We start from the raw sequence: 11355 nt of genomic DNA on the forward strand, positions 1-11355 counted from the left end.
CAGCTTGGACTAAAAGATATTGAGATAATACAAAATGAAAAAGAGGTCTCTGGACCTTCAAATTTCTATGGGTAGAGCAGACTGAAAAAATTACTCAGTTGCGGATGTGGACTATTTTCTATGGAAAATCAAGAAGTCAGAATCACAGAGGGTAGAGCCAAGAGCAATAGTGAATCATTCCCAGACAGTAGGACTGATCCTCTAATCAAGGAACTGGCAATGTATGTCCAGCTGGATTTTAGTATTGTGATGGACCAGTGACTTCTGTGTTCTTCAGTTCTCTCCTTTTTGAATGGCAATGTCTATCACAGTTATTTGTGCCTCTCCCATCATTGTGTATCGGGAATGTGTGAGAGGGATATTTTTTCTCTTTAGTTGATAGGTCTGCAGATCAAAAGGAACTATTCCCAGGGAGCTATATTTGAGGAAACATATCAAGGAAACTTATCTATACCTAGATCTAATCTAAATGATAATATTTTCCTTTCCCCTCTAAGCACAAATATAGTACTTGACATATATGCTTAGAAATGAATAAAAGAACATGTTATTCATTATACTGGAAAAATAGATATTCTGGTTAGTAAAAATAACTATGAACTGACATAATGATAGTTATATAGACTTGGGGTGGCTGAGTGGCTCAGTCAACCTTCTAACTTGATCTTAGCTGACTTCATGATCTTACAGTTCATGATTTCAAGCCCCTCTTAGGGCTCTGCGTTGACAACTTGGGGCCTGCTTGGAATTCTCTTTCCCTCTGTCTCTCCCTACCCCACTTGGGCTGTATCTCTTTCTCAAAATAAATCAATAAACTTAAAGAACTTAAAAAAGATAGTTATATAGGCTTGGGAACTTAGAAATAAACCCATACATTCTTGGACAACTGATTTTTAACAAGGGTACCAAGACAATTCAATGGGGGTGAGAACACACTTTTCAAGAAATGGTATTTAGAGAACTAGATATCTACATGAAGGAGAATGAAGTTGTACTCCTACCTCGTACTATACACACAAATTATCTCAAAATAGACCAGAGACCTAAATGTAAAAATTATAACTTATAAAATTCTTAGAAGAAAGCATACGTATAAATATTTCAGACATGGGATCAGACAGTGGTTTCTTAGATATGACACCAAAAGCATGAACAACCAAAAAAAAAAAAAAAAAAGGGCAACAGCATTCACTTAGTGTCAACNAGTGAAAAGACAACTCAAAGAATGGGAGAAAATATTTGTCACAATTGGCCCTTCTCCACAACACCTCCATTATTATCCATTCTAAATTCTCCTAATGCTTAACTATTACCTCCACTTGTTTCACTGGCTAACCTGATGGTCTAAACAAAATTCACATTCCTGAAGGATCTCAGTCACACATTTCTTTTTGATTACTAACCCATGAAGGTGACAAAATATATGGGTACAGGGAGGCAAGATGGCAGAGAAGTAGGGAGCTCCATACATTTCATTCGCCCCCATCTCTCAAATGGAGAAGGCCTGAAGCTATAGGAACCCTTACAGAATCCAGGAGTTTGGGAGGAAAAGGAGACAGAATCTGCTGAGAAAACCTTATAGTGGCTACCTCAAGAAACAAGCCAAAGTACACATGGTGGAGAGTCCCAAATACCACTATGAGTAGGGAAATAAAATAACCAAAATCTCAACAAGAGAGACCAAGAGACACCATTCAAAGAACACTTCCTGAACGGACAGGCAAAGAGCCTTCTTTAATACAGCAGTACTCGCAGGTGCAGAGTGCATAACAAGCTTTTAAAACTAACAAGAGACAGAAAGCTAGCCAAAGTGACGAATCAGAAGAACTCTCCTCCAAAGAATTCCAGGAAGAAATGACAGTTAAAGAACTACTCAAAACAGATATAAGTAACATAACTGAACAAGAATTTAGAACAATAGTCATAAAATTAATCACTGGACTTGAAAAAGGCATGGAAGACATCAGAGAAACTATTGCTACAAAGACTATGGAGCTTAAAAATAGTTGTGATGAATTAAAAAAATGCTATAAATGAGATGCATAATAAAATTGAGGCGTCCAATGCACGAATTGAAGAGGCAGGGAGGAGAATAGGTGAATTAGAAAACACAATTATAGAAAACAAGGAAGCTGAAAAAAAGAGATAAACTGATCCAGGAGCACGAAAGGAGAGTATGAGAGCTCAGCGATACAGTCAACCATTTTAACCACTTTAAAATTGTAAAATACACATAATATAAAATTTACCATCTTAACTATTTTTAGGTGTACAGTTCAGTAGTATTAAATACATCCACATTGTTGTACAACCATTACCATCATCCATCTCCAAAACTTTTTTCATCTTCATGGGAAAAACTCTATACCCATTAAATAATAACTCTCCATTTTGCCCTTTCCTCAGTTGTGGCTATTACCACTCTACTTTCTCTCTCTGTGGGTTTAATTAAGTGCCTCATACAAGTAGAATCAAGCAGGGTTTATCCTTTTGTGACTGGTTTGTTTTGCTTAGCATAATATTCTCAAGATTCATCCATGTGGTAGCATATATTAGAATTTCTTAATGTTTTAAGGCTGAATGATATTCCATTGTATACATTTACCACATTTCTTAAAATCCATTTATCTTGGGTGGATACTTAGGTTGCTTCTACCTTTTGGCTACCATGAGTAATACTACCATGAAATGGATATACAGAGAATATTCTTTAAATTTTCAGATTCTAAGGTGCCTACGTGGCTCAGTCGGTAAAGTGTCTGACTCTTGATTTTGGCTCAGGTCATGATCTCACAGTTTGTGAGTTCAAGCCCAGCATCAGGCTCTGTGTTGACAGCATGGAGCCTACTTGGGATTCTTTCTCCCTCCCTCTCTCTCTGCCCCTGCCCTGCTAGTGCTCTTCTTTGTCTCCAAATAAATAAACTTCAAAAAAAAAAATTAAATTAAAAAAATAAATTTTCAGATTCCTTAGGTTTTCTGATTTACTGAGTCAGAATCTTAGAATTGGAAGAAGAGGAATGGGGAGCAGTTTGGAAAATGTATTTTAAAATGTTTTCCAGGGTGCCTAGGTGGCTCAGTTGGTTAAATGTCCAACTTTTGCTCAGACCATGATTTCGCCAAGGTTTATGTGTTGGAGCCCTGACTCGGGCTCTGTGCTGACATCAGAGAGCCTGGAGCCTGCTTTGGATTCTGTGTCTCCCACTCTCTCTGTCCCTCCCCAACTTGCACTCTGTATCTCTCTCAAAAATAAATACAGTTTTTAAAAACATGTTTTCCAGGTGATTTTGGATATATTGTATCAGCTGTACAAAGTATAGTCTTTGGATTGACAATTGGGAGCCACTGATCCCACATAATAAGCTAGTCTAGGAGTAGAAAAACCTCTATAGTACTAAGTTTTTAAGATGTGACTTCAGTTGTTAAAAAACTGAGGAGAATTTGTATTAGGCAGAAATGAGAAGGGAAAGCATTTCAGGAGAAAAAACAAATTTAGAGATATAAGCATTGTGATCTTACTTTTCTAGGTGTTTTTAAATATGGAATCATAGCTCATTCAAAGTCCAAATTGACTCATGGTATGTTTCATTCAACAATTATTGAAAATCAACAAAGTATTGTTTCATTAAATATATAATACATTTAGTTATGTTGTGAAACTTTCACAAGAGCAACAATATTGTCAGCTTAACCTTTACATACACAGCTCTTATTTCTCTGTGTGAGGATGGAACACCAGGGAAGAAAAATAGATGTATAAATATGACCTCTTAAAATTAAAATTAATCTGAAATCATCTTTTGACCATGAAGAAGGTCTTTGCAATTTGTAGTATAACAAAATCATCCCAAACTCTTCTTCCAATAGCTGAGAAAAAGGCTGCGTGTTGATATTTGATCCAATATTGAAATGGAATTGTGAACATTTATCAGCTTTTTTGTTACAGCTTTAAGCTAGAGGAGAAACTTTGCCAGAAATCATGTTTTTTCCCAAATTATTCCATCTACATATAAATCAATACATTGGTCATCTTCTGCCCCCTTTGGTTGAATTACAGTAAAACAAATTTATCCTTCAACCTTTTACCCTACAAGGATGTTAACTCAGCTATTTAATTTATCCTCTAGCTAAAATAGTATGTTTCTTGGGGGCGTCTGGCTGGCTCAGTCAGTTAAACATCTGATTTCAGCTCAGGTCATGATCTTGCACTCTGCGAGTTTAAGACCCGTGTCAGGCTCTGTGCTGACAGCTCAGAGCCTGGAGCCTGCTTGGATCCTGTATCTCCCTCTCTTCTCTCTCTCTGCCCCTCTGCCTCTCATGCTCTGTCTCTCTCTGTCACTGTCTGTCTCTCTCCCAAAAATAAATAAACATTAAAAAAACTAAAAACAATAAAATAGTATGTTTTTTTGGTATATCTGTTTTTTAAATTTCTCATTTTTATAAATTGCTTGGATATAACCAGGAAATTTTACTAACCTATTTTCATTTTATAAGTGAACCAGTGATAGTCTCTGTAACTTTCTGCTTCTTTTCAAATGCAATTCAAGTTGTTATTTGATAAAGTGCGAAGTTAACTGAAACTTTTTATGCTAAGAGAATGTCTTCCTTCTGTTGACTTCTTTAATTCATTAATTTATTCAGCAAAAGAAATAACAAAGCACTTACTATGTATCAGAAACTGTATTAGTCAGTAAAAAGTTTCTTATAGTTATATGAGAGATACAGACTTATGAAAGAATCTCATAAATAAATGTAAAATTTCTATGCTTACAAGCAGCAAAGATGAACCCATATTGTGCTTGTAAAGTAAATAATGAGGATCTGGTATGTTTGAGGACTCATGTGAGGCATTTGAGGTATGAACTAAAGGATAAGTAGAATAAGAAGCATAATATTGAGTATATGGAGGCCACAGGCATTTCAGGAAGAGGGAATGTCATGAAAAGAGGTTAAAGGTCGGCCTTGTGGATTGAACCCAGAAAACAAACGTAAATATGCTTCAAATTGCATTAAGGCCTTTTTGCTTTTATTCTATGTATAATGGTACATTAGCTTGGATGAGTATTAGGTAAGAATCTTTCAGCTGCAAGTGATGGGAAGCCCACTCTATCTTGCCTTAAGCCCTTGCCCCCCCCGGCCCCGCCCCAGCCAGTAGTCATTGGTTTATATGATGGTGAAGTTCAGAGTTCAGACCCCACCCAAGCACAGTTTTATGCATTGGCAGTTGATGTCTTCATGTCCCAGCTCTAGTTCTCTGGGATCCCTTGATTCTGCTCTTACTATTGTGCTGGCTCAATCTCCAGGCTGGTACCATTCATGGTCACAAGAACCAGTAGTGCTGCTGACTGAATGTGCTTAAATCGCATGCCCACCTTGAACTAATTCCTCTGACTAGGGTAATGCAGTACTTTAATTGGTTTAGGTATGGGTTAAATCCCTTCCCTAAAACAATTTCTGCGGCTAGGAAAGAGTATGCTAATTAGGGGGCATCCATAATTCTGGAGCTGGAGGTGGAAGTAATCCCAAACCACTTGGGGGGAGGGGTGGTTTCCTAAATGAAATTTAGGGTGTTATTACCCTGAGGAAGGTGGAAGTTTTCTGGATAGAAATCACCACATATGCAGTAAACTTTTGAGCAAAGGTACAAACAAGGAAGACCAATTAGTAGGTTAGAATAGTAGTCTAGTATGATGATAGCTTGGACAGAGGAAGTGGCAGCAAAGTAGGGAATAAGTAGAAAGAGTTAAGACACATTTGGAGGGTAAAATAAATACATCCTGGTGATTAAATGTATATGGAGGAAGTGAAGGCATATAAGTTATAAATAATAACCTTCAGGTTTCTGGTTTAAACATAAATTGCATAAATGGTGGTGACATTATACTGATAAGTGGTATTAAAAGAAGACCAGCTTTGAGAGATACAGTCTCAGATTCAGATTAGCTGTAGTTTCTTTTGCAACATTCAGGTGGAACTGGCCAGAAGACACTTAGATTGTTTTGATTTACTCATATACATTTATTAATGGCTTTGAGACAAGTTACCTTTCATACTTCATTAAATTTCTCTAAACACTCTCCTATTAGAAAAAAAATAGCTTCCCACTCGTAATACCCCTGACCCCAAATAAGTATTAACATTCCTCCCATAATCTTCCCTTTATGTACTAAATAAGAATCTCTTCTTTTCTAATTGTATGCCAACAAATGGGACAACTTAGAAGAAATGGATAAATTCCAAAATTGAATCAAGAAGAAATAAAAAATCTGAACAGACTGCTGATTACTAGTAAAGTAATTGAATTGTTAATAAAAAATATGAAAAAAAACAAAATGTAAGATTGGATGGATTTACAGATGAATTCTACAAAACATTTAAAGAAAAATTAATACCTATTCTTCTTAAGCTATTGAAAAAAATGGAAGAGAAAGGAAAGCTTCCTAGTGGAAAAAAAATAGAAGCTTCCTTCCAAATACATTCTGCAAAGGCCAGCATTACCTTAATACCAAATCAGACAAAGATACTACCAAAAAAAAACAAAAAAAAAACAACAACAAAAAAACCCCACACCACAAGGCAATATTCCTGATGAACATAGATGCAAAAATCCTCAACAAAATATTAGCAAACCACATCCAACAACACATTAAAAGGATCATTCACCACCATCAAGTGGGATTTATTCTGGGGGTGAAAGGATAGTTCAATATTTATGAATCAATCAATATGATATACCACATTAACAAAACTAAGGATAAAAATTATATAAGCATCTCAATAGGTGCAGAAAAGCATTTGACAAAATTCACCATTCATGATAAAAACTCAACAAAGTAGGTTTAGAAGGAACACACCTCAACATAATAAAGACCATATATTAAAAAAACTCAGGTAAAATCAATGGTGAAAAATAGAGCTTTTCCGCCAAGATCAGAAATAGGGCAAAGATGTCCACTCTTGCCATTTTTATTTAACATAGTGCTGGAAGTCCTAGCCACAGCAATCAGACCAGAAGAAGAAATAAAAGGCATTTGTATTGGTAAGGAAGAAGTTAAATTGTCACTATTAGCAGAGGACATGATATTATAAATAAAAAACCCTACAGACCCCACTAAAAAGCTATTAGAAGTAACTAATGAGATGGTGGACACCCAGGACTCCAAGATGGCATCATCCGTACCAGTGGTGGAGAAGAAGCTCAATAATGTCAAACTAGGAGAGCTACTAAGCTGGATACTGATGCGGATTCCACCCCAAAGGCATTGCTGGAGCATTTTTAAGAGGTTACTACCAGTATTACAAGTATGCCAATGTGGAAAAGGGGAGTGTTGCTGGGATTTCTGCGGTGTTGTCTGCTTATGTGCTTTTTGACTACTGTCATTGTTACAAGGAACTCAAATGTGAGAGTCTACACAAGTACCACTGAGGATGGCCCAGTGTGGAGGCACATTCTGCATTCATAACCATGACCTTTGTCTGGGATCCTTGAATCCTTTCAAATCCTAACTGACAAAGAACATGCAATAAAAGATGGTACTCAGGGGGAAAAAAAACTAACAAATGAATTTGGTAAAGTTACAGGATACAAAATTAATACTCAGAAATCAGTTCGGTTTCTATGCCTTAATAACAAAGCAGCAGAAAAAGAATTTAGGAAAGTGATCCCATTTACAATTGCACCAAAAAGAATAAAATATGTAGGGATAGACTTACCCAAGGAGATGAAAGACCTATGCCCTGAAAAGTATAAAACACTGATGAAAGAGGGGTGTCTGGGTGGCTTAGTCTGTTCAGCGTCTGACTTCACTTCAGGTCACGATCTCATGTTTCATGGGTTCAAGCCTGCTTTGAATTCTATGTCTCCCTCTCTCTCTTGTCTCTCCCCCACTCGTGCTCTGTCTCTCTTTGTTTCTCAAAAGTGAATAAATATTAAAACAATTTTTAAAAAACACTGATGAAAGAAATTGAAGATGACACAAACAGAAAGATATTCCATGCTCATGGATTGGAAGAATTAATACTGTTAAAATATTCATACACCCAAAGCAAACCACAGATTCAGTGAAATCCCTATCAAAATACCAGTGACATTTTTCACAGATCTAGGACAAATTATACTAAAATTGTATGGAACCACAAAAGACTGGAACTGCCATACAGTCTTAAGAAAGAAGAAAAGGTGAAGGTATCACAATACTAGAGTTCAAGATATATTACAAACAGTTGATACCAGCACAAAAAGAGACACATAAATCAGTAGAACAGAATAGAGAGCCCAGAAATAATCCCATGCTTTTATGGGCAATTGATCTATGACAAATGAGGCAAGAATATACAATGAGGAAAACAGAGTCACTTCAATAGATAAACAACTACATGCAAAGGAATGAAACTGAACCACCTTTTAACACCATAACACAAAAATAAACTCAAAATTGATTAAAGCTTCAATATGAGACCCCAAACCATAAAGCTCCTAGAAGAAATCATAGAGTGTAATTTCTTTGACATTGATCATTGCAACATTTTTCTACATATGTCCCTGTGGCAAGGAAACAGAAGCAAAAATAAACTATTGGGACTACATCAAAATAAAAAGGCTTTTGCATAGTAAAGGAAACCATCAACAAAATGAAAAGGCAACCTACTGAATGGGAGAAGATATTTCAAAATGGTATATCTGATAAGGAGTTAGTATCCAAAATACATAAAGAACTATATAACTCAACACCCAAACCCCAAATATTCCAATTAAAATAGGCAGAGGACCTGAATAGACATTTTTCCAAAGAAGACATACCCATGACTAATAGACATATGAAAAGATGCTCAGCACCACTAATCGTCAGGGAAATGCAAATCAAAACCACAATGAGGTATCAGTTTATACCTGTCAGAATGGCTACGATCAAAACAATAAGAAATACCAGGTATTGGTGAGGATGTGGAGAAAAAGGAACCCCTGTGTGCTGTTGGTGCAAATGTAAATTAGTATAGCTAATGTTGAAAACAGTATGGAGGTTACTCAAAAAATTAAAAATAGAAATATCATATGATTCAATAATTCCACTGCTGGGTATTTACCCAAAGAAAATGAAAACATTAACTCTAAAAGATATAGGTACCCCTATGTTAAATGCAGCATTATTTACAATAGCCAAGATATGGAAGCAAGCCAAGCATCCACTGATAGATGAATGTATAAAGAAAATGTGGTATCTATATATCTATATATACACACATGTACATATACATATATACACATATACACATACACATACTGGAATATTACTCAGCCATAAAAAAGAATGAGATCTTGTCATTTGCAATGACATGCATGGACCTAGAGCATATTATGCTGTGGGCAAAATGGATGAAGGGGAGTGGAGATACAAGCTTCCAGTTATGAAATGAATGTCACAGGAAGTATAAGGAATATAGTCAATGATATTATAATAGTGTTGTATTGTGACAGATAGTCACATACTTATGGTGAGCATAGCATAATGTAGAAACTTCTTAATCACTGTATTGTACACCTGAAGCTTATGTAATACTGTGCGTCAACTATACTTTAAAAAAATCTATCTGGAAAAAAATCTCTTCTCTTCCTAAAATGCCCTTCCACTGGATACACCCTAATTTCTACTAAGAATCCCCTGGTACACAATGGCCCCTGCTGCAAGCTCACAGCATTTAACACACTGTGTAATGGGGTACAAAGAATCATGGCTTTCTATTGATGCTCTCTCATGCTCTAAGGACAGAGGTGCAGGTAGAGTTCTTGGGGATGGGTAGGAATTTAAACTTTGAAATGTATTTCTATTAGAGCTCTGGAGTTAGTTTTCCAACTTATGTACATATACAGTCTTTTATTTGGTTGCAAGTGATAAAAATCCCATCTCTAACTAAAAAAATAAAAGGAAAAATTGTGGCTTTTATAAAAGAGAAATATAAGGTGAAGCTGGCTTTAGGATTCTGGAAACCCAGAAAATATTGCTATGTCATTCTCTCCTATCTCCATCTCTCCCTCCTTCTCGGCATCTTCCTTTTTCAGTTTCTCCAATCTCTACCTCCTTCTTGTGGATTGATGAGAGTGGGGTGTGAGGGATAAGCGTAAACAACTTCAAGCTTACATTACGATAGCTTGGCAAACTGAGGAGAGGAAAAGAGCTTTTCTTTTCATAGTTCATTTATGAAACCCAAGGGTAGAAGTTATACACAAAGCCCCTGGAATACAAAGAATTATGAATGACCAGTCGTGGGAGGGACAACTGAAAGAGGGACAGAACCGCATGAATGGAGGGGAAAGTAGTTGACTAAAGGAAATGTGTATATATGTGGGGAAGGGGAACATGTAAAGGGGTGACAGTTACCACAGGAAAGCAGAAGGGGATGCTCAGCATACAAAAACAATAATTGTTCTTTCCAGTTATAAGGTATGAAAATTTGTTTAAGTGTTTGCTCCATGGGAAAAAGAAAAGACAAAGAATTTTGTTACTTTTCATAGCTAAGATTTAGAAAGTAGTTCTGAACCTAGGGATATCCATCCATATATGCCTTTCAAATACTCTTCTCATTTGTTCATTAGACAAATACTAACTGTATACAAGGCTTTATCATAGTTGCAATATAGGAAACAAAATATAAATCAATAAAATACAAGTCAGTGACTTCTGTGTTGTAGTTTAGTGTCATGAAACAGAGATTCTTAATATAAACTCAGGTAAATGGAGATGAGAGTGCTGATGTACATTATTCTTAGGGCACATATAAAGTTATAGAGTGATAGAATTTAATGGAAATCCAAGAGGAGCTGTAATAAGTCACAGTCTAATCCAGACTAGAATTGAAGAGTTGTTCTGCATCCGAAGTGTGATGCCTCTGGGCAGGGATTTTTATATCTTCTCTCTAGTGCTCCACCATTTATGTGGTCTAGGTAGTGTTTACACATCTCCTTCCTTCTGTCCAACTACAAACAGATATCTACTTATTGATTGCTTGATCATTCCCAACCTTGTAGGCAAGGATTTGAGAGCTGGCAGTTAATCTGAGAGGTGGTTCTTGGAAGCACTTTTATAGGAGCAAGGAATTGAGACAAGGAAGGGAAGGATGCCAATAAAGAATTATTATTGAGTATGTTACTGCTGTGGACAACTTGGTTTCAGTTCTACAGGGAACTCTGGGACACAGTATAGTATATTCCTCAGACTTATTCTAACTTGGAGGCAAAGAAATTGGGTTTTTGTCTTCCAACTGCTATCTATCATTTGCTGAGAGCCAATTCAATGGACATTGACTTCCATGTCCATGTAGCCTACCCCATTTTCTTTAGGTAGAAAGTGGCAGGTGCTTATT

General features: G+C 36.3%; 1 pseudogene; it reads left to right on the forward strand.

Moving 5' to 3' along the window:
• Positions 1–7161: 7161 nt before the first annotated feature.
• Positions 7162–7423, forward strand: LOC144218896 (ATP synthase F(0) complex subunit f, mitochondrial pseudogene; annotated as a pseudogene).
• Positions 7424–11355: the final 3932 nt, after the last annotated feature.

This window comes from Crocuta crocuta, unplaced genomic scaffold, assembly GCF_008692635.1.
Source record: "Crocuta crocuta isolate KB4526 unplaced genomic scaffold, BGI_CrCroc_1.0 scaffold130, whole genome shotgun sequence".
Taxonomy (NCBI): domain Eukaryota; kingdom Metazoa; phylum Chordata; class Mammalia; order Carnivora; family Hyaenidae; genus Crocuta; species Crocuta crocuta.